Raw genomic sequence first — 24,990 nt, 5'->3', positions numbered from 1 at the left:
TGTGAATTCATTAAATCAACACTTTTTTTCTATGTCTTGCCTCTGAAATTTTAGTGAGTAGCTTATAAAAGTCAATTGACTCAGCTTGTAGCTGGCATAAGCCAGGTTTTTCTTACTGGAACAACATATTTCTTGTGACAAGCACCTCTTAGATTAACTTGAACTCTGCTACTGGCCAGATGCAGAACCAAAGGTGCATCATTTCATCTGTCTAGTTCTCCTCCTGGCTTTGGTCTATCTTGTTTATTTGGATTATAAACTTCTCAAGCTGGGACCACACACAGCAGCTTCTGAATGTCTGTGCAGAAGGACAGGGTGGTATATTACATAACTTCAGTCTACTGCAATATCAATGAGGAAAAAAATTGTGCCCCCAATTTGCATTTTGAACTGACTGAGCAAAGTTCTTGTTGGAAACTTTCTATCAGGTTGCCTCCTGTCTGCTTTGCTGTGTTGGGAGGTCCAGGGTAAATACCTTGTCATTGATACTGAGTCACTCAAACATTGTAACAGCCCAAGCCAACACCAAATCCTCTGTGGGCATTAGGATTACAAGTAATCTAAGCATCATCTTCTGAAGCAAATCAGCAGGCAAGTGTATGTAACAACTGGCTTTGAATATTAAGCAGGGAAGGTCTGTAGAAAGTCAAAAATACGTTGTATGGCAGCACAAACCACAGGCTCAAAGTCAGGATTGCCACTAAGCTACAACAGACCCGCAAACATTCTAGGAGGAGAAAAACAAGGGTATTCTTCCAAATACAAATGTCTCCATCCTGACTCAGGGAAACATAAGCAATTAAGAGTGGCTCAGGAGTCCCATGTTAAGCATTCCAGGTTATCTGAAGGTAAGGGAATGGTTTGCACTAGTCTCTCATTTGCACTAATAAAGCCAAATTCCAAAGAGAGGAGAGTTTGCACATTAGCTGATTCAGCAGGCTGGGCAGTCATACAGTCCACTGCAGGGATCTGAGGTACTGAATTTAGGAGAACAGTTTGTAGAAGCTCTGTAAATTCTCTCTGAGAGGGAAAAATCAGAGGGTTAAAGAGAGAGGGGGATGAGGACTCTGCTTTACAAGTAGCTGTCAGTTTGCTTGATCTGCATAAGGTCATGCCTAATGGTGACAATTCCCCATGAACTGTCCATCAGAACAATTCCCATCAGAACAGATGGAAATTGCAACTCCTTGAACAAAACATTGTGGGTATTTTTCAAAACACCAGGCTCATAGGTCAGTGGTTATGTATGTTTTCTTACAAGTATTTAAAAATGCTGCAGGGTTATCCATGTCTCTAACAGGATCATGGACAATATAAAGTTAACAAACTAACTTCAGTTAATAAAACTTCCAACTTCCTTTTATGCCCTTTCAAAGAGATTAATCACTTGGAGAGCGGATCCCTCTCTAGATCTTTATCTCTGCACTCGCATCTTTCACAATCAATGGAATTCACAAGATCACACTGAAAGACTGGTGGCAGTGTTTTCCATAGGGCAAGGTTAAAAGATTGAAATAAAAAATTTAAAAAGTATACAAGAACAAAAGAGAGGCAAGTGATAAAGTGATTTTAATCTGATACAGTTGTAATATAGTCTTCTCTAGAAAAATAATAAGCACTTAGAGTTTAATTGAAAACATACAAGAATTTCCACTAGGACTTCTCAGGAATGCAAACTAAGCATCTTTAAATGCTCTACTGGACCAATTTTTAATTTCAGGTAAAAAAGAAAGTGAAGAAAGACAATCACTTTTGAGGGGAAAAAAGAAGGCAAGGAAATTGAAATATTGGGTTATTTATTACAAATGACAATAGTTATTTCAATGTTTTAAAATACACAGCAGTGTCTTACGGGAAGATAGGAAGCTAAATTTTATCTGGTTGTACAGAAACAGTGGGCTGCCACAATAATGTATTGCTATCCCAGCAGAGGAAATAATCAACAAGAAATAAGAGAGGATAACACTCCAAAGAAACACCAAACCAGAAAGAGAGCAAGAAAAAAAAAAATAAATCTAGAAATAAGATTGTCAATACAGCTGAAAATTGATTTAAACACAGTTTTCCTCTTTCTACCTCTATACAATCTCACTTGGACATGTTTAATAGCAGATGACCTCAAGAATCCCTCTAGGTTAAGGATACAAAGATGGACTGTGAGAAGATACTTCTCATAAACCAAAGATGCTAATGTATCTATCAGATAATTTAGTTGTCAGCATCAATTTACTTCAGATTGAAAGTAAAATTGCAACTCTGCATAGCAGAAACATAGGGCTGAACACAAACATCTGTCAAAAACAGCTGCACCTTTGTAAACAACTCAAACAGAAATCAGAAACGTAAAGAGTGATAGTGACTTGCCAAAAGTCATCCAAGACCGTAACTGGGAAGGGCATTTACTGCCAAGGCCCACTTTCACATCGCGTTCAAGCAAAGGTAGCACCGTGGTCTTTCATCATGCAGAGGAACAAATCATTTGGGAACAGCCATCCCTAAGGAGCTGGTATGAGGCAGAGACAGGATCCCTTCTTAGAGCTTTAGTGCAACTCGACTACTCTGAAGCCTTTCCAGTGGCCTTGGAGGGACCAAGTGCTCTGGCTCTGAATTTGCATGGGTAGGAAGCAAGCACCACATGCTTGAGGAGAAAAACGCAGAACCCCCTACTTTAAACAGCCATTAATGGCTTGTGGTTTAACTAAAAATAACAATGGCTGCAAACACAATCTGAATTTGTTTTTTCTTTATGGGTCAAATTAAGCTGTGCAGTGACGAAGACATTTAATGAGATTAAGTCCCATGAGGTTCACATTTTACTGGCCTGGGAGGATGGGCTGGTTGTTCATCCCTGGAAAACTTGTCAGAAGGAAGTTTTTATTATAAAGCCCACGCTAATAAACTTCACTCCTAGCCTCCCACATTACATAAAACTGAGTTAAGAGATCATTCAGACCATCTGCCTCTCCTACCTCCTAAACATGCCTCCCTTGGGTTTTGATCATATATATAATGATATATATTTAACTTAGTTAACTGCTACTAATGATCATTTTTGAGGAACAATAGAAAGTTTTATGTAGGCAAAAAGAAGTGTCTTTTCTCCTGTAAACCTGAAGGAAAAGATGATTCCCAAACAGAGATATTCTAGAGAGAAATAAGCATGCAATCTAGCAATGGAATTTTTAGCACACAACAGCCTCCAAGTAGTGCATATGAAACAGCAAAGGCTTGCTACTTCCACACCTTTTCACTGACATCCAAGTGCAATGACAACTCTTCCAACTTGTCTTGACATTTGTTATTCTATACTTCACATGCTTTGCACTGAAGGTATATAAAGCTATTTGTTATTCCTGTTTCCTACTAGCAAGGGACTTATGTCACTGCATTAGAATGCTGTTACAATGAATAAACTCATCACCACCCTGAAAACAAAAAGAAGAGGGAGAATAGGACGAACAAGAAAACCCAGATGCACAACCGAAGAGAAAAAATGTTCTAAGGTTCCCTAAAAAAATAAATGCTTTGTCCATGTACAAGTATCTTGGTGAGCCAGTGTCTCAAATGTAAGGGCTTTGACCCAAAAACTAGAATTTTTGAAGCAGCCACTGACACATTCCATAGCAGAGATGTGCTTCAAACCAAATTCGGAGAGTGAAAAGGAATGTATGTTTGCCACTGTGTGGAAGCAGCAGGATCTGCTGGTCTCCACTTAACCCTGACATCCTCCTCAAGTCATCAAACGAAGGTGCAAATTTTTGTTACTCTTATAAATATCACTGCCTGAGGAATATTACACAACTTAAAAGTTAAGAAACATTTTTTTAACAAACAAACAAACACAGCCGACATAAAAGTGCTTGGAGCAATCTGAATAGTGAGACAAATACAATTTTTGCCAAACATTGGCTTACACAGCAGGAGTATGACTAAACCTGGTTCCAGACAATTTTTGCTAGAGGAGCTCAGGAGCTGAAGATTTAAGAAAACAAAGTCACTGGTAGTACAAAGATCATAAAGCAAACATGAAAATCAGCAAACTATTTCTGTTTTATAATGAGAAGATGACTCGATATGAAATAATAAAACTTGTGCTATTCCTCTAAAATAAGGTCAGTTACTAACATTCCATAAAACTTGACTTTCTTCCTTGAAATCTTACTGAATGTTGGTTCCCACTGTTCTATTAGAAGAAGAGCAGAAGTCTCATGGGAAATATGGCACCTCCAGTTTGTTTGGAAGTGGTTTGATACTTCCTGAAGTCCTGTAACCTTCTGAGTTACTTTTTCAGATTCTCTCTTTGACACGAACTTCAGCATGATGTCAGACAGAGACAGTCAATTATCAACACTGAGTCTGACACAGGGCTTGGTCCAAGCCCATTAGAGACCTCCCAAGTTTCTGTTCCTGGACACTCCAGGCTCCACATGCGGGGTCGTGTGAACGGGCGCATCCCCCACGTCAGGGCACTCGCAGAGGGTGGGCAGGACACGCCGGCTGGGGCTGCAGCCAAGGACTTCTGCAAGGCAGCATGCTTTCCAGAATGTACTCCTGAGCTCCTCCTAGCCTCATCTCTCTGCCCCAAAAGCCCATTTTCCCAGTGCAGCAGCCAGTCAGTGTGTCCTGGCTCATACTGCTCCGAGAAACTGACACCAAAGGAACTGATGTGAGGATGAATACAGGAATGGATCATCTCTATAAAGCATCTGCCTGATCAGGCACAGTACTTGTGGCAATAGAAAAACATTATAGAAAGAAATAAAACTTAATAGAAGACTTTGTTTTTAATAGGCCATGGAGACAGTGAACTGATGCACACTCAATTAAATTAAGTCCAGGAAGAAGAAATCATGAGAAAGGACTGAGTACAGTCAGCATGAGAGTTGGCTTTCAAACTTCTTGTGTTTATCGTCAGCAAACTACATCTTGACTTTACCAAGGCTCTTCTCATCACTGTAACTTACAAACTGTAAAAACAAGCCACATGATAATGTGATAAAGTTTCCCAGCACAAATTTCTCACAGAAGCTTCATTTGTTGCCTAACATTACACAGGGAATTAATAAATACTAGTTAGAAATACACCAGTATTTATGGGCTCATAATATATTTGTATCTGTTACAACTAGGATTAAGTTGCATAAGCTACACCTGCAGGCTAAATAGTAGAAGTTTTAATTAATTTCTTAAACCATATAAAGTATTCAGCTTTCTAAGTACAACAATTCTATTCATCCAGTCTGACTGGATACCAATAAATGCCTAATATATCAATTAATATTGATGAATCTAGCTATGAGACAATGCAAGCATTCAAATTGCAAAATGCACACACAGAAATTAGTTGATATGTTTAGAATAATAAAGCAAGTGATTGTAGTGAAAAAAAAAGTGGTAGAATATAGTATACAAAAATGAAAAATACATGTATTAATGCATTTGGTAAACAAATTGTTTTTTCTCAAAAAATTATTTCCTTTTCCCTCAAGGGAAGCACACAGCCTCACATCCCTTGTCCAGAAAGAGCTCAACTCCTGCTTGCTACATACATTCAGGAATAAAGCAATGGAATTGCTTACTTTTTGGAGGTTTTAATCTTGAGTAGGAATGGCCTACCTGACCAGATAGAAGAACCTTTCTGTGACTAGGTCAGCTGCTTTGGCATGAAACTTTGTATAATTTCTTTTGAATTTTACTTAGGAGGATAATAGGATGTGAACTATTTATTTGGATACTATTAACTTTTTTTAGTTTAGTTGCATAAGGAAATCTGCTGAAAGGTCAGAAACTGGACCATAATAAACCATGTATCCAAATAAACAGATTTGTGCTCTCAACCTTCTAATACACCATTTTGAGTGTTAGATTTACAAATTAAATTTACGAATTAAGATAAAAGCAATTTAAAAACTAGTACTGAACAGCAGGTAGCAAAACACTAAACATGTGGTAACACTTCCCCAAGGATCTCAAACCACTTTAAATAATCCTTAAAACACAGCCCAGAGAAGAGTGAACACAGTATAGAGAACACATCTCAATAACCAGCTCCAGGTTAAAAGGAACAGCTGTTTCACACCATAGCAAACAACACTCAAGCTTGAGGATAAGGATAAAAGTGATACTGAAATAAAAAAAAAGATGGTTGGTCAAACACTAAAGTCAGAGGCTTAGACTTTACAAAGCTAAATATGGGCTCACATTTTATATCTTAGTCTTCAAACTTTAGTAACTTGATTTCTGTTTAACATTTCACCTAAGGGATAGCTCCTCCAAGAGCACAAAGAATCCAACTATAATCTGGTTGTACTGATGGTCAGTCACTGAACCACCAGCCAAACTGCAGCTGGGTGTGCCTGGATACCAATCCAGCTCCCATTAAATTCACAGCCTCAACAGCTGCCAGGATCCTTGGCAAACCAGAGCGGCTGCAAAACCTAGGTGATGTGTCAAGGTGTGCTCAAAACAAAAGTTGAATCCTCACAAAGTCAGAAACCTGAAGGTTTAGAAAAGGTTTTTTTGGTCTTTTAAAGCTGTAGTTCAGTAAAACAAAGCATACTCATCAGTCTTGGAAAACATAATATCCTTGAAAACCTTTTTAAACCATCTATTGGAAACAATGATGACAGAGAAGTAACATATTTGTTATTATTCACTTCTCCTTTGTAAAGAATTAGACCAAAAATAGCAATTTAAACCTCCCCAGTTACTGAGCACAGAGAGCCCACAATAGTCTTGGGAATATTATTTCTCAATGCCAGCAAAAAAGACAAACAAAGAGAAAACTGCACAAAGAAGCTATGAAGTCTATTGTTGTGCACTTGACTACGTTGAAAACGTGCTACATTTGTGTGTTGAGCTTCTCTAATACTTCATCAACACTGAGAAACACTGAATTATTTAATAACTACATAAGTTGTCTTTCTGTCACGTGCATGTAGCTGACCAAAGCTGTATTGCCTGGCAGTAAAATCACATATAATTGGCCCACAGAAATAGAAAACATAATTGTCACCTGCCAGTCCTCACTGATAAGTCACAATACTTGCTAATTAACTGTACAGAAAAGGACAAAGAAGGAAGCATCAGAAATGAGATTCCTGTGGTGAGGTCCTACGTATGACTCAGTTTGACCGAAAGAACTTACATCTGGACAAAATTAACACTCATGCTGGAGATTCTTTGAACTCTGAGATAGTGGCCACAGTGGCTTGGATGCAGCTCTATGGATGTGTGTACACAGACACACACGACTCCCTAAGGCTGCCAGCCCAGCCTTCTGCAGGGAGAGCCACCAAGCCATAGGAGGAACTGTGTCACAGCTGTTAGTGCTACACTGGGGACTTCAGCCATAGGCAGAGTGAGAGCACATAATGTGATTAAGCAGAAGATGCATATGTGGAAACAAAAAAGGTAAAAAAAAAAGGACATTTGATCATTAAAGCACATTAAACAGTGAAGAGAACTGAGCTTTCGGATGTAAAACACATGGCTAAGGCTTGTTATTTACAATACAGGAGTCCAAAAAATGTAAAGAATCTCCTTATAGCCACCAGGTTAAGCATTTGAATTCCATGAAAATGCACCCTGTTGCTGTTTTTCTTCAGAGCATTGATTATGTTAAATCTTGTACCCCCTCCTTGTCTCAGAATTGCCATGACCACATACATCAAGGGAAAGAAATTATGTTCTGAAAACAGCTTTCCAAAAATTGCATAAATATTCTCTCACCGATTTTAAAGTTTGCTGGTTGACACCACCTAGAACCTCAATTAAAAGCTAAATGTAAAAGACTCTCTTCAGTATCAGTGGAATAAAGCCAGAAAAATGTAACATTACTGCAAAACTGGCATGCTTTCATAGTAACTCTATATAGCCTTCTAAATCCAAAATTTAGTTTTGCAACCAGCAAAAGACTTACTGTTAAAGTGCTGGAACACATTTGTCGCTTCCCATGGAAGTGTGCACAGGAAGGACATATGTGACACGTGCTCGGATTTCTTGTTTCCGTACCCTTTCTTCAAAATATTCTTGCAAAATATGCCACCAACAGCACGATGCCAAGTGCCTTAAGGGTCACATTGGGCTTGCTTCACAGGATACAATGATTATATCATGGTGGCGTTGACACACAGCCACATCCAAACAGCTGCTAAAGAGATGACAGGATACCATCTGTCAGGAAAAACCATGCCCAGCTGCTGTCTAAGCTGAAGATTACTTTGCTGACATGATGCAGATGGCATGAAAGGCTTCATTACCAGGTTAGTTAACCAAGTCAAGAAATCTAATGTTACAATAGTAAAAGCCTTTCTCTAGCTATGACAATGCCTGAAGGAAGTGTTGTGTGCACCAGGACACAGCAGAAGACACTGCAAGCCCCGGACAGAAGTTAAAAGCTTATTAGCTTTTACCAAAAGATCTGACAGCCTCTGTTCTATGGTTGCTAACACTCGCTGCCAGGACAACTTGTTTTTATAAACAAACCATGGCTGTGCACTGTTTATCCTCCTCCAAGGCTCCACTGTGATGCAGAGGCTTATCACAGACCTCCAAGCAGGGAAACCAGGGCTCCTCTGTCCAGAGGGCACCTCCAGCACTGACCTATGGAGCAAACTTAATTCTATGACAGAAGAGATCTCATCAAAATGCATGAGAGAAAAGTTTTACAGGTAGATTTGTCACCCAGGTGAGAAAGGAAAAGGTTTTGTTTTCTGGAAAATCACATTTCTCTTTTTTACTATTACATTTTAATTAATTTTCTTCATTGTTTTGTAGCTCCAAGGCCTTCAAAGAGCACACTTGCAGACATCAACATGCCCCAGTGCTTTTCCTTCTGCTGCTTCCAAGAAAAAAATGTTTGCTGTAAGCAAAAAGATGCTTAAGTTCCCCTTTCAATATGTTTATAGTTTTATATTACTCTGATCTTGTTTTCTTTGTGATTCACATTGCATTATCTTCTGATTGGACTAATTACACAGATTTTACTGTTGTAATGTGAAAAGTATGAGAAGAATTTTCCATCTAAAAGGTTTAGCAATACCACATACTTTCAGTAAGATTTGTCCTGTCAGGCCATAATTGCTTCTGATTGCCCCACCCTCTAGTACTTTTAGAAAAAAAATAATGTCATTTCAAAATATAGGCTTACAGTACACTGTGTTTTACAAATATGTATGGTCCTGTAGTCTCTGCCAAAATTTACAAAATAAAAAAAATAAGAAGTAATGCCAAATGCAGAAAAGGAACTTTGTTTTATTTACTTAGTTTACAATTAGCAAACACAGTAATTCCATTTAAGGTTGCAAACTGAGGATGCAGAACTCATAAAGAGCACAGTAGTAGAAAAGCTGGATGAGTAATATCTTTTCATGTTTTTTAATTTCTTAGGGAAGAGTTTTTAAATGACAAGGGATACAGGGACAGTATCAAAATGATTGCTTTACAACTGGTAATTTTCTAGAATTCTTTCTCTAAAAATGATGGTAGGACTATATGAAATGCTAAGTAAATAAACTGCAAACTGTTTCCTCTCAATACATGCTGTGTCGCTTGAAATGAGTCGAGCATGAATATACAAGAACTCACTTGGTAAATGATCAGCCAAGTGAAATTTAGAACTGGTATTCCCTTTAGATATTTACATAATGCATAACTGCATCAGCCTTAAGATGAAAGTAAATAATGGAAACAAAGTCTTGGTTATGCACTCTCTGTGGACTGCACCGACCCAGACTTTGCACAACTGAATCCCTGTTGAAATGACTCTGAGCCCAGGCATACACAATAATAAATAATTGTTCTGCCTTACATGCCTCTGGTTACCATAATACAAGTCAAATTTTTAAGTGTCTTTTTCCTCATAATATATCTGTGGCACCAATGCTGATCTGCTGATGGGAAATCACAGGCAGAAGACACGATATTTGCTCAAAGCTTGTTAGGCAGAAGGAAGGTGAACTTCCATCTGCAGGAGGGACCCCAGCTGCTTGGTCAGCCTTCTGCCAGAACAGATCTAGGCAAAACTGGCAGAAATGTAGTTTTGCTTGGTTAAGATTTAAAACCTTGATCAGGGTATGTAACATTTACAGAAAAGCAGTGGGGGTGTTGTATCCTGCTCATGCTTGTGTCTAAAGGAGTAATGTAGACTCTCTTGGACTTGGACAATCAAGACAACTTCTCAATCCTTCAGTTTATCTATTGAATCATGTGCCTTGCAAAACTTTTTGCTTTCTTCTTGAAAAGTATTGTAAAAATATTATTACTAAATATTAGTAGCAATATTATTACTGTTTCTGCCATTCAACTTTTGATTCAGTAGTACCGGTCTAAATATCTTACAAACAACCACTGTGTTGAAATTCTTTACATACTTTCATTGTGTACGCTGACTAAGTCCCTGTAAGTGTAATGATTTTGTACACTCCTCTTTACAGAAAATGGAAAAATGTTCATCTGTTTGTGGGAAAGTACATTTTTTAATTTCCAAACCAGTTTTTTTATTCTTCCTTTCAAGGGTAATTAGAAAATTGTGAAACATATAATAAGCTTTCCACTATGTATTATATAAAAGATAGAACTACTGCTTCATTCACAAATTAAACACATACTGCTTGTACTGTTAGTCTCAGTGAAAACTCTCCCTTCTAACACTGCTGTAAAAACAAAATCAATCAAAAGTGAGAAAATGTACTGCCCACCCAGGACTCGATGCATCAAAGTCCAGGCAGTGTTGGTTGTTGTCTCTACAACATCCGCAAATGTAGAAGTGAAAATCTCACCCTTTCCTTTTTTTTTTTCTCTTTAATTTTTTTTTTTATTTTTTATTTTTTTTGTTCCCTCTGCATTTTACAAAGAAGCAGCAGCTCCAAGAACAACTTTCTGGCAGGGTGCTGTACATGCTGATTTGGAAACTCATCTCTGACTCTAATCCAAACCAGCAGGCTGTGAACAAAACCACAGCCTCTGAAGTGCAGCAAACATTTCTACCCACCTCCCTAGTCTACTGAGACACTGTGCCATCAAAGATTTTATTGTCTCAGCAGGTGGTAACCTCGGAGTTACCTACAATTTCAATTACAAGTCAAATGAGGCACTGTTATTCAAAGGGACAATTTTTTTGTTAAATGGTATGAAAAGTGAACATTTACAAAGCAGTATCAAGTCATTTAGACAGCAGAGGAGCTGGTGTGGCAGACCAGAAAGCACATCTGCAGTCACAGGTACATTTTAGAGAGATTTCACCTTATAGCTATAGAACAGAACAGTTATGCACACAAATGTTGAAGACAGATTTGATTCAACCCCGATGTAATGAAAACAATTATGAATCTTTAAGGCCACTGCTGCCTTCGAGTAAATCAGTGTCAAACACTTGTACAACCAGAAGATCAGTTCAATGTCTTTAACATGCCTGCTGTACCACCTCCTTACACATTTTGCATTACTGCCAAGTAATTTTCCTTTCCAAAAAATATGTCAATATCTTAAATTCCATGTTGATAATTTCATACATATCTCTATGCTTAAAAGTCAGGAAGACTGAAATCATCCTATCCCTAGGAGTATAGTATGCAGTATATCTCTATATTATGTTTATGTTGTTTTTAAAAGCATCAAGCCACCTGGAAATACAAGGCCTCTAACCTCCTGAATTTTTGGTGCAACAATCATTTCTGATATAATCTAGATATCTTTAACTACTGATGGGAAAACCTTGAGTTTTTATGGAGCACAACAGAGGACTGAGATACCAAAAAAATGATGGAGCTCGAACACTCAATATAGAAGCCTCTGGATTACAGACTCTCCCATTTAGTCATAATGGGTAACTTCAGTCTGGCACCTCCATTCATAATTGCAGAGCTTCCCTACATTTCAGTACTTTTTAGAAGTGCATTCAATTCTCAGTTCCAGGGATGCATCCTGGACCATCATAACATTATCAGAACTACAGCCTTTGTTTCAAAGAGTTTAATAAATGCATTCCCCCTAGGTTCCTAATATTTAATAATGGAGATATTATTTTACAGCTGGAATCTCACCAGAAAGCAGATACTGCATAAATTCAACATCTCAGATATTCACCTTTCCTTGTGGGAATAGTTGATAAGAAATACTAACAAGCAAGTGGGTTTGTCATACATGTGAGGTAAGATTGACCTTCACAAATGTGGTTGATCAAAATAATGCTGTTAGAGCTTACACTGGGGATACCTCCCCTTTGTGCAGATCCAGCACTGTTTTTAACTCACTAAAGTTTTAACCACATGCAGTATTTATCTTACACCTCTACTAGCTGAAGCTACATAATTATATTAGTCGCCTGTGCCCTTTATTCATTCATAATGAATCATATCAATCCAACACGATAAACACATTTAGCTTCCAGTTCTTACCTCAGGTGTGGCAGCAGGGACACCTCAGTCCAAACAAAACATTCATGCTGAATCTCAAACAAAAAGCTAACTACAAACCATCAAAAGATCAAGTTCTGACCTCAGCCCAAAGCTCTCAAATCCTTCATTTCTACTGCTGATCAATGACGAATAGTGGGCTACCCTGGCTCATTCAGTCAAAATCATCTTCATCAATTATTTATTCACTCCCCTGCATCCTGTGTGGGTAATACTAATCCAAACCAATCTTGCCCTAAAAAGTTGTAATCTTTAGTTTAACATATGGGTGCAGTAACACTTTCACACCAATATATTCTGTATATATGTGAGTTAGATTGGCTTAATGCCTCTTGTAGTATTGTAGTATTTCTCTTCAAATCTTGGCAGACCTAGGCTAGGCCAGCTCAGCTCTTGGCAGAGGGGTTCAATTAGGCACTATTTGCATGTGCAAAGAAGTCATATGCAATCAATTGGTAAATACCAGCCACATTTCTATGGCCTTTCAAGACAACTGCACTGAACCAAATAATTACTTTTTTGTTGTACATTCTTATGTTTGATGCAAATGTGCAGTATCATTTCACAAACTGTTGTATAATAAAATTATTTATAACAATCGCTGATGACTTTTTTCTGTAAATGTGATTTATTCACCCCCAAAGCCCCATGGCTCCATCCTCACCAGCTTTTTCTTTCTTTTCCCTTGGGGTGCTGGTGTCTGCTGCCTTTGCTGAATGTGCCCAGAGAGCTCACAGGTCACAGTACCTCACTTCCAGCACTGAAGGTGCACTGGCACACTTTTACAAATGCATCTGTGGTAGTTCAATACTGAAGTTCATTCAATATTGATGACCAAAGGCTCTCCAGAAGCAGCAAGCAGCAACTAAAGGTGAGTGCACGCTTGAGATCACAAAGAACCCTCTAATGCACAAAAGCAAGGTAAAAAACCACAAAACCAAAAGAATTGCCATGTCAGAACCCATTTGCAGTAACAATGGAGTAATACATTTTGATTTACATTTTTCCTTTCTTATATATATGGTTCATTCCAATAGCTTGGGCTGTATTGTCTTTGAGCATACCATGCAATTCTGTTTAAACTTCTCACTCAAAGTTAGGGTAGGAACATGGGGCCTCCCTAGAAGGATTCCAGAAATTTTAATATACATCTTCAGTACAGGAGACAGGAGACTCAACTCAGCAAAGTATGATATGGAAAAAAAAAAATTTAAAAAAAAGAGAAAAAAAAAGAGAAAAAAAAAGAGGCTTGAAGAATTATGAAAGACAAAACATGAATGAAAAATGTGGGAAATGCCAGGCTTGTAACACTGTGCACCACAACCCAAATGATGGCATCACTCAGAGATGGCAGCCATCCCAGAGCTGAATCAGGAAATATGCACTTTTGCAAAGGCAACCAAAAGTGGATTTCGAAGCTACCTTTAGCTTATTGAAAACGTCTTATTTCCACTGAAGTCTGTGGCAAAATATTGAATGATTTCATGGATCCAGAGAGGACATTTAGATTTTCTCATTTTCATTTTGAAAAAATGAAATTTGTACTAGAGCCAAATTTTATGATCACTGGTACCATTTTTGGAGGAAAGGGTTTATTTGAAAGTTTGGGTGGATGCTGACAATTAGACAATAGTTATTTTAAAAAACAGTTTATAAGTCCTAGCATACTGTGACGGAAAGACCATGAAAATGAGATAACTTTATCATGGAAATATATAGAATGTATGAAACATACAGAAATGTGTGAAATATAATATTGTTGTGGTTATTAAATGCTTATATATAGAAAATGTTAATTACCATCAAACACTGACATCTTTTCCTTCTAAAAAAACAATGGAGAAATAAGTTTTCATTTTAAAAATGTTAAAAGTAGTGGATTGCTGCAAGTTACTTGACTAATTTATGTTTCAGCAAAGGCAAGAATTGTATGTTTTATTTATTATACCATAGACATGGAAGCTAAAGTAAATCAAAATGGAGACACAGAGTTGGTAAGGATCACATCCTGCTAAACTGGAAAAGAATCACTATATGTAGACAGATTCACAATGGTTTTTTTCTGACAAATGTGTAATTCTCTGCAAACCATCACTCCCATTCTTCCAATACAACTTCTGTTGAGGTCTGCCTGATGAAGTTTTTCTTTTTGAATGCCTACTACAAATTAAGTCAGTAGCTGCATGTCTCATCCTCCACAGATCTGGGGAACAACTGATAACCCCTGAGGATGTAATGGTTTTGAAGACTCTTATCAAGTTCCCTTCTCCCACAGCACGAGTCTTCCTCCTTCCAGACTAAACAAAACCAGTTATTTCAAGCTTTCCATGCAGGTCATATCTTCTATACCTCTTATCAGTCCTCCAGACTCCCTTGGCTTTGTCCACATCTTTGCTAAATGCAGTGACCAAAACTGCACTCAGCAGTGTGAAATAGAGTAATTGACTCCTGTTCCTGACATGGACATTTCCATAAATTTATCTGAAACACTTATGCTTTCCATTTCTTAGTCTGCAAGGTAGACTAAAGCCAGCTCTAACTCCAGTTCTGTCATGTTGCCACACAATTTTCTTCCCTTTCTTTATTTGACCATTTAATTTTATTTTCTTAATTGCATACACAGTTCTCATTGTTGAATTTAAATTTATTGACTTCAGATCACTTTTCAATTAAGTGAAATTATTTTGAGCTCTGACCTTATCCTCCAAAAATCTTGAAATCCCCCTCAGCTTGCTCTCATGTTCAAATGTGGAAATTTTATTCCATCATCCAAACTGCTGCTGAAAAATGTATCATAGAAATAGATTCCAGACAGACACTCTGTAATCACACTAGAGAAGTCTTTCCAGTTTGACAGGAAAACAGTATTCATAAATTATTTTCCACCCACCACATACATTAAATTAATCTACACCTTAATTCCATAGTTTAGTTTAATGAATTTGAAATGGGAAAATGTCAAATCAAGTTGTAACTGATGTACTTCCTCACATCCACAAAAGCAGACACTCTATGAAAGAAGAAATTTGGATCAGACTAAAATCTACTTTAGTCCTTATAAATCTACTTTGTTTCATTCAATCCGCATCTGTATCCTTCCAATGTATTTAAACTGATTTCTACAGAACTTTAGTCAGTCTGGAAGCTTTCTGGTTGCCACAATATTGACTTGTCTGTGCTTTTTTAAACCCTCTGTTTACTTCTTTCCAAAGAGCAGCCTCATATTTGCTGATCCACCATGCTCTGACCCACTTGGGCATTATCATCCTTGAAGGGCTCTTGAACACTCACTGACGCTGCACTTAGCAGGTCAGAGAAAGTCCCAGTTACGTGAGTAACACTGAAGACACAAGTCTGTAGTGTTGAGCAGTGAAAACAGGAACCTGCCCTTGCTTGGCAGCACTTTCCCAACCAAATACTGAGGTCAGGTTTAAGGATGGAAATTTCCAGGATCTACGATTACTAGCAAACGCTTTGGATGCAGATTCCCTGTTTTGAAGGCAAAGGTAATTTTTAGTGGAAACCTGGTCTGTTTCATGTCTCATAGCATCAGTACCCAGGAAAGCTCCTAGAAAGTTGTATTTGTTATTACAACCATAGCCTTGGAACTGAGGAACTTACTCTTCCCTTAAATTTGTCTAGGATAATTAGCTACACATTTGAAATTATCTAGCTTGGATAAATATCCTTTAACTTGCTTCTCTTGAATTCAGAACAGTTTCTCTCTTTCTCCACACTAAATTGTTAAACTTGTAACTGCAATATGTTTATTTATCCCTTTTCAGTCAGGTATAACACCAGGAGGGAGGATGCACTATGGATAAAAACTGATTTTTCCTATGGGTTTCATCAGCAAGGGTCATCTCAGTGCCAGAGCCTCTTCGGTTGGAGAGGATCTCATGTTCTCAAAAATCATATATGATTTACGATTTACACTGTTTATGATTTTTATGAGCATGAGTATGATTGTAGAATTTCAGCAAAAGAGGAAGAAAGCATTCAGAATGCTTTCAAAACACTGTTGTTAAGTTTTTTATAAATTCATTCAGCTTTACTTTGAAAGAAAACTCATGCTGCAAATTTAAGCACTCAGGAGATGCAAACTGTCTGAAAAAAACTGAATTTGACCCCTGTGTTATTGTGAATTATAATACCATGAATTGTAACATGTTTCTATAATTATACCAGCACATTTTTCCTTAGCACTCCAATTAGCTCCTTCAGTGCATTGAATAACCTTGAAGCAATTTTTTTCTTTTTTTTACCTTTATTCCTCAGTTCTAGAGTCATCTGACCTTTCCTGAAAAAAATATTCGTAATTCCAATGGGGTTTTTCAGTTCTGCTCAAATGGGCATCTGAGTGTCTTTAGAAACCTTAACTAAACTTAACCTTAACTTAAATAAACTGCTATTAATGTCTAGTAACTTACAGATGGAAAATTGAAAGTTTAAGTGTTTGGCGCTTCACAATCAAACAGAAATCTCAGCCCCGCTAAAAGCACTTTGTGACCATCTGAAAACACTAACTGACTGGTCTAGAACTTTCAATAAAAACTGTGGAACATGCAAAGAAGAAGAGCCAATTTCCTAAGAAACACTGGGCTGAAATGTTTCTCTTACACTTTGCACCATCTACAAATGATGACAGAGAACCAGGAATCCTATCTAAGGCCTCCATAAATTCTATAGATAAAGGCTTACAAAAAAATGGAATGGTGATTTCACAATACATGATCACAAAATAGCTCAGTTAAATTTAGGCTGGCTATTTTCTAGTCTTTTAGTGATTGATTTGATCCTTCAGTAATGTTCTCTTCTCTTCTCGGTTTTGGAAGACTTTTGTAATGAGTTTGATTCTCACCCATGCTCACCCACCAGTTCTATTTCCAGGCTGATGTGAAGGGGCAGCTCTGTGAGTAGCTGACCTAATATATGGAAAGGCTTCACATTTCACAAGCTCTAATGCTTTCTGATATTTGATAATACAGTTTGTCAGTTTTTCACTTTTTATCCAACCTGGGATCCCATTGGAGAATGAAGACAGGCTCCCTCTGAGGAAAGAGACTCCATAGTTCTGTTCAGGTCATGGGAATCTTTCAACTGATTTTAAGGGACAGTGAATCAGATTTAAAGAAGATGCCAAAAGTGAAGTTTTCTCTGTATTTTTGAGGGCTTCAGACCACTGTTCATACAGAAGGAAACACGCTAATGTGTACACTGAATTGTTACATTGGGTTTAGACTGCCAGGCTGATGTCTGTACGTCTGTAGGAGCTCTTGACCTCCTCATGCATTGCAAGAGAGATTCCACGGCTCAGAGCTAAGGTAACCAAAATCTTTGAAGTAGGCTATAAACATGCATAGTGCACAAATAATCTGGTGGTTTTGTTTCTTGCTAGAGGAAATTTTCAGCATATTTATAATGTCCTTTGATGCACCCTGTAAATTTGCAAACAAGAGGCCACATGTCCTTTCGATGAAACTTGACTTATAAATATATATAAAACAAGATGCTGGAAGAGTTTGGAAGAGTTTGAAATAAACAGAAAGAGATACTCTACATCACCAAAATGCAGCTTAGTTAGATTTTAAAGGCTCAACAAGAAAAGCTCTTGCTCCCACAAGTTACAAAGGGTTATTAAATAGCTCTGTTTCACTACTTATTTAAGCTACAAGCACCATGTCTGAACAGGAGATTAAGATATACACAGCCTTAAGTGTTGCAACTGTTCTTAAATAAGCCCCCAAAAGCCATGCATGCAAGAATTAAACAGACACAATTAGGAGTTACTTTCCTTTCCCCTGCACAAAATTTCACTCAGTTCTAGAGCTAAACTCAAGCAAAGTCTGGTGTGTAGATGTGAATTATTCAGACAAGTAATTTTACCCTAAATAATAGAAAAGGAGTGGAAAGAACTGCCTCAAGACTTCTTGTATTAGATGGAAGTAAATCTAGAGAGGCAACTCATCTTGAAAACATATTGATGGAAATGAGAAGTAGGTTTCATAAAATGGGTTATGTACTACACGATAAAGTCTGGAATTCAGGAAATATCTTGTTGATCACCATTCATAACGAGAGGACAGAAGTCTTGGCTGACTTGATGAACTTGTATTTTCTAGCCAAAACAATGCTCCTGTCTTTGATAACTCAAACACATATTTCAGGTGAAAAACCATGCTGTGGACATCCCAAGCAGGAGAAAGAAATGAGACTGAGCATTACCTTACAGCACATGAAGTGAACTTGTACACAGTTACAGCAATGTACATGTCTGCAGTTTCCTCTGTATTTAGCTCTAAAGACTGCTCGCAATTGCTCTAAAAGAGGCAGTGATACACTGCATTAGAAGAGTATTTTAACTGCTCTAAAAACACTAGGTAGAATGTATTAGCAGCAGTGATGTAAATAACCTTCTGTGGAAGCAAGCAGGATGTCACTAACAGCAGTGCAAATGGCTTTGCAATGGCACACAACATAAAAAATAGTTACTTCAACAAACTTTCATCCATGTGACCTATCACCATTGTTCTCCACAACAAACCACCATAAAAAACAAAGGCAATATTATTTTATAAACCCCTAATTTTAGGCCTTTCCAGGTCTTGCTTTCTAGGCAGTTTTGTAAAAATCTATCTGAATTTCACATATTTAAAATTTTGGTTTTCTGCAGATTTTTTCCAGTTTATCCAAATCCAGAGGGATTGATGCTCATGCCAAACAATTTAAACTATATTGTTTCATTCCAGCTGATAGGGTAGTGACAGTCTTTACAAACATGAAAATATCTTGCAGAAATAACCTCATCAACTAGTGCACACTGTATTTTTGGTAGGATCTCTAGAGTAGCAACTATAGACAGGCTTTGTTCATCAGTGAACAAACTACCATTTTGATCAGCTTTTACAAACATTCATTTCTGCTGCCCCAAACATTTGAATGACCCTTTCATCTAAATGAGCTGCTGTTGCACACAGAACCATTAGCTTATATAAACCTGCTGCTGTAAGCATCTATTACCACAGCCTGGTAGTGACATATTGATTTTCAAGCTGGAACTAGCTCCCTTGAGACTAGAGAGCATATGGCTGTTTGTTAGACCTGCTGGGTAAAACATGTTGATTGCTAGAAGGAAAAGGATGGAAAAAGTAGGTGTTAGTCTTTGCAATTTTGTAAAATATTGATTTTAATTCTTAAAATAAGAGTAATAATTCAGTCTTGTTGCCTCTTTTTTTTAAACCAAATGAGCTTCAGAATTGGGTCTTCCACTGTGTTTATTATGGACAGGCGTTCATGATCATTTGACTTACAATCAATAGTGATATCAAGTTGAAACTATTAGATTTTGAGGTAAAACAAAGCATTGAAAGGAAGCAGAAGACACTATTGGTATATATGTAACTGAGATCATAACCAAACACCTGTTGTACAGAGTCTGGCCAGACAGCTGGACAGCCGTGCAACCCAGAAGAGTCTTCCTGTGAAATGCTTAATGGGCTTTATGTTAGAACAAAAGAAAGCTGATTTAGCTCACACCAGAAGTCTGTGCTGTGTCTACCCCAAGATAGCTACCAGTGAAGAATATAATGGAAATAATTTTTCAAATGAGATTCCATCTTCTCCCCACTCAAAATATCTCCACACGTGAATTACATCAGTACTTGGTGTACTAAATGTCTATGTTTTGCAGTACAAAAGATCCTATTAATTTAAACTTTTTGGTCTGGACTTACAAATCACATTAAGTAGCAAAGTTAAACATTTCAGATATATCCCAGCTGAGGCACTCATAAGAGAAGTGCAGAGCAGGAAGAGGCACAGTAGAAGAGCATCACACCCTAAGCCCTTCACAGGTGCTAAATGTACATAGGACGAGAGTGGGTGGTCACAGAGGGGAGGCAAAACCCTGTTGTGAGAAGACAGCAGGCACTGTGCTGTTCCTCCAAACTCTGCCCTCCTCACAAATCTCTTCAAAATATCTTTGCTGTAATAACAAATCATGAGACAATTATGTTTCTGGACTGTTACATGAATGCCAAATCCCCTGAGAAGCCGATGAGTACCTCGTGGGAAATACTTAGGAGCATTACTGAAAGAAAAGGTGGAACACTTGATGCAACAGGAAATTTTATTCGTTTTTAACAGGATTTAGAAGTTCTTCCTTCCATGGCAGCTGGCAAATGTCCCACTAAGTTTAATTAAATTAGACTCCAGACAGAATAACCAAAGCTTTTCATTATTTTTTTTTCTATGGGACAGAAATAAAATAGTTCTTTCCCACTTTAATTCAGCTCAGTACTTTATTGATTGGTCTGCTCATTCTGAAGCAGAGTCCACTTCTGTTTTCCTCCTGCCATCACTCCCCACTCTTCTTCTCCAATCTCTGTCTCACTCTGCTGCTGATCAGAGACTGCCACTGCAGCAGCACCAGCACTGGTGGTGCTAAAACTTGCTCAGCCCACGTTATTCCAGGATCAATTCCTGGAATAATTATATTCGTAAAGGCTTTTCTTTCTTAGGAACCTGAACATATATTTTAATCATTGTTTTAAAATGCTGCGTGTTTCTACGGAGCATATTGTAGCCCATGAGGAAACTGAAACAAACCAACCTGCAGCAGAAAGCTTTATCCTCTTAAAATGAGTTGAGGACTGTCAAACTAAGTTTTATTAGCGCCGTCATGCCAGAGGGTTAGTAGGCAAGCACTCAAGTGCTCCATGTCTCCTGAACTTTTCCTGAATACTTCTGGCACATCTTTAACTGTAAAGTTCAGAGACTTCCAAAAATACACTGCTGAGACACAGCTGCCCGCTGGCAGTGGCATCTGCCCGGGGAGGCAGCTCCGCTCCCTGCCGAGTGCACAGGGACAGCCGTGACCCCGGACAGGCTCGCAGGGCAGCTCTGTCATCTGGGCAAAAAGTCAAAGGAGCTCAGCCCTGGCACGGGCAGCAGCCCTGCAGAGCAGAGCTGGGAGCTGTGTCCGGCTGTGGCAGCCGCGCTGTTCGCATGGAGATGTGGAGGTTGGACATGGCCAGATTTACGCAGACACTCAGCACCCAGGAAAATCCAATTCCCTGTTCAGACACGGGTGAGTCATAATGTGTGAGAAGCACGGCATCAAAGCAGGCTCAGGAAGAATGATCATTAGAACTGCTGTAGCATTGCTACACAAAACTCTGCATTCAACTGTGTAAAGCAGTAATGGAGATGAGCAGGAGAGAAAATGACATAAAATATAACTGAAGATTAGAAGGACTGATTTCTCTGATTTTCAATTCTGATGCCTAATACACATGGAAAAGTGATAGTGGACTCTTATTTTCCTACCAGACTTACAGATTTTGATGCTATTTCTGTAGTTCACTCAGTGGCTCTCCTACACAGAGCCTCCTGAAATGGTTAATATTGCACAACATTCTCATACAAGTTTTTTGGTTTTTATGAAAAACCTCTTCAGAGTAGGCAATGAAAAAATGTGTTAAAATCCAAGGACAAACTCAAATGATCCCAGTAAAAATATAAGAATTTTTGATTTTATTTCATATTTTTTCTGATGCTGCCATCAAATTTTTTCATACCTTCAAGGAAGTGATAAAGCTAATGGGCTCAAAAGGTACTGCCTACATTCATTACATTCATTTACTCTGCTTAAAGAACATTCATTACATTCATTTATTCTGCTTAAAGAATTTAGCATCAAATTATTTAAACACCATTAATTGAACACCATTCCCTCTTGCATACCTAAACAGTTCTGCACTTTAAATCTGTCTGCTGCCTGGCACACAGACATTTATCCATAAAGAAAGCAAGAGAACAAACAAGAAATTCTTCTTATTTTGCATATATCATTTACTACAATCCTTTGAAGCCTATGCAAGTTAAAACTGCCTTCAGGTATCTTGTGCACCTGAAAAAAAAATTAAAAAAGCCAGCAAATCACCCAACCCATATAAGTCTAACTTTGTTTGTTGTATTTACCTGAGTCCTATTTTGTATGGACACAAATGCTATTAAAATAATATCTTACTTTAATATATACATAATACATATTTTATAGCTCACATAATATCTTAAATTACAAGCTTTTTCAGAGCATCATGGTAAGTCTTTCTTGTTCTCGATTTTTCTTTAACAAAAGCCCCCTTATGTCCCCTAAGCACTTGTTTCTCTACACCCCTTTTATGCCCCATCCCAAGAAACTGGATCAGCTAAATTTTTTCTTCTTAAAACTGAAAATTCCTCAATTTCTGTTATGCAGTAAACAACAGGCATAAGGAGATGATTTTATATGCATATTGCACAACAGCAGTAAGGACTCCACTGCTGAAGCACATTTTCATCTCCTTTCAGGGCATGCTGAGGCTGCTTTCTGCAGAGTATGTCTTGATGCTGAGGGCCGAGGAGGCAGCAGACTGAACAGTTGAGTAATGAGCACTGCTGGCACCAGTGACAATTGTCTGAATAAACAGTGCTTCACCAAGCCTGGGGGTCACACAAAACTTCAGACCTAAACATCCTTCTTTAAGTGTGAGACTGTTCAGAGCACAAGTTTATATGCAAGTCAAAATCCTGCAGGGGGAAGTGGGGAGACAAATTCCTGAGATAAGGAGCCTAATGAAGCATCAGCACCTGCTCTTACCAGCAATCCAACTCCACATGGGCCTCCCCCAACACCTGACAGGTCAATCCTGTCTCAGGTAGCAGTAAGGAAATTCTCTGAGTGATCTTCAGGTATCATTTCCTTTCATAGGAAAAACTTGGGATTTCCATCTCCAGTCAAGCTCACTGGCAAAATCTAGGATGAGTTACTCTGAAAACCTCTGGAAAAACATACTCCCTAATTCATGCTGCTGTTCTACTGCACACATGTCCTGTAGAAGACAAGAATAGACTTGTGTCTGAATAAATTAAAAAGTTGAGAGTGCAGCCCTGTGCATTTGTGCAGCTGGTGAGTCAACAGCAAAATGACAAGTTTCAGGAAACAGCATCCACATAAGCATGTAAATAGAGTTGTCCAAAGTCTTGGCTCCATTACTTCACCAGTTGTGTTTCACTGCTGATATGTGAGGGAGCCTATGGACTTGGCTCACTGTACTTTTACTATTTCAAATCTCATCCCTTAATACACAATTAGGAAGGTGATGCATATTCTCCAGCTTCAAGGGAGTCAGTCTGGATTTGCACACATTAAATTACCGTTAGAACAATGGAAGAGTATGCACCTGCAAGAAATAAATTAAAAATGCTCTGACTTGTATTTAGCATCACTTTGAAGGTTACCTGGAAGAATCTCATGACTGAACACTCCTTTACCACCCTGAGTTTATCCAATGAACTTTCTTTCCAAGTTTTTCAGTATTAGTAGTGTGAACGACAACTGGTACAAGTTTGGAACACTGTAAGTATTCAATTATGAAGAGACTGAATTATGAAGGCACATCAAGAAATCATGAACAAGCAAACAAACAAACCAAGGAGGGCCACCAAGGTAAAAAAACAAAAAATATTATAAAGCAACACAGCAACAGTTTCAGTATGAGTACTCTGTGCTCAAACTGGGTAGGATTACTATAGTACACAAAAGTATAATTCACTGTTACAAAGAGTTACAAAATACAAAACAAAGGCTCACAGTTAGAAAGTAATTCTTCCTCCTGAAATAACAGCTCAGAAAATAAGTTTCTGTGCTTAAGGCATTCATTACTAAACAAGAGAAAGCACTACAAAAATGTGCTGCAGCAAACACTTTTTCAATAAAATGAGGTGGATTAGAGGGTTAAGATTTCTAATATTTCTGTTTTTCAAATTTCCTACATTAAAACACATCTTTTCATTATGACTGGATTCAAATATTGATTTGGCCTATTCCTTAAGTCAGGGGTCTCACAGTGACTTTTTGTGCCTGTGTGTATGTTTACACATGTACATAAAATGACAGAATATTGCGTGTACATGCGTGCATTAGGAAAAGAGAGAGATTTAGATACCTTCCTTACCTGAGGCACAAAATATAAAGTATTCTGAATTCACAAACACCTTGAATAGATATCTATCCTGTTGCTTGAGGGAATGAGACATAAAAGCACCAAAAAACAAGTGAAGTTAATGAAACAAAGCCAAATTCTCTGCTGCCGTAATTTCATTAGAGGTAAATGCAGCTGCCCCCACATACACAGCTGAGAAGTCTACTTTGAATGACGAAGACAGAAAAGGGAGTCAGTCCAAATGTGTGGTTTCAAACTGTATTTTTCACTGTCAGCACAAATTCTAATTGCAACACAAGGCAATTTCTATTCATTACACACTTCAGCACTGGGTTCTAAGTACATATTGCTCTGCATTTCATGGGTTTTAAATCAGCATTGCCAAGACTGTTCTTATACATATACTGACTACAGTGTAGGCCTATTTTGAAGAAATGTACCATTTTCACTAAGACTCATTTTACTGCTTTTTTTTCTTAACTTCTGTAAAAATAAGTTAGAAAATTTAATTTACAGTTTTTATCATTTTATAGTTGCTTTCAATGCAGCAGTTTCCTTCAAGTTGTGAAGTAAATTATTCTTAGAAA

At 37.9% G+C, this 24,990-nt stretch overlaps 1 protein-coding gene across 3 annotated transcripts in view; it reads right to left on the bottom strand.

Moving 5' to 3' along the window:
* Positions 1–24,990, bottom strand: part of LOC131591934 (semaphorin-3C) — a 115,790-nt gene that overhangs the window by 67,191 nt on the left and 23,609 nt on the right. The window lies entirely within an intron of this gene.

The sequence above is a fragment of the Poecile atricapillus genome, chromosome W, assembly GCF_030490865.1.
Source record: "Poecile atricapillus isolate bPoeAtr1 chromosome W, bPoeAtr1.hap1, whole genome shotgun sequence".
NCBI classification, from domain to species: domain Eukaryota; kingdom Metazoa; phylum Chordata; class Aves; order Passeriformes; family Paridae; genus Poecile; species Poecile atricapillus.
Note: the sequence above shows the minus strand (reverse complement) of the source record. Positions and strands in the feature narration are given on the sequence as shown.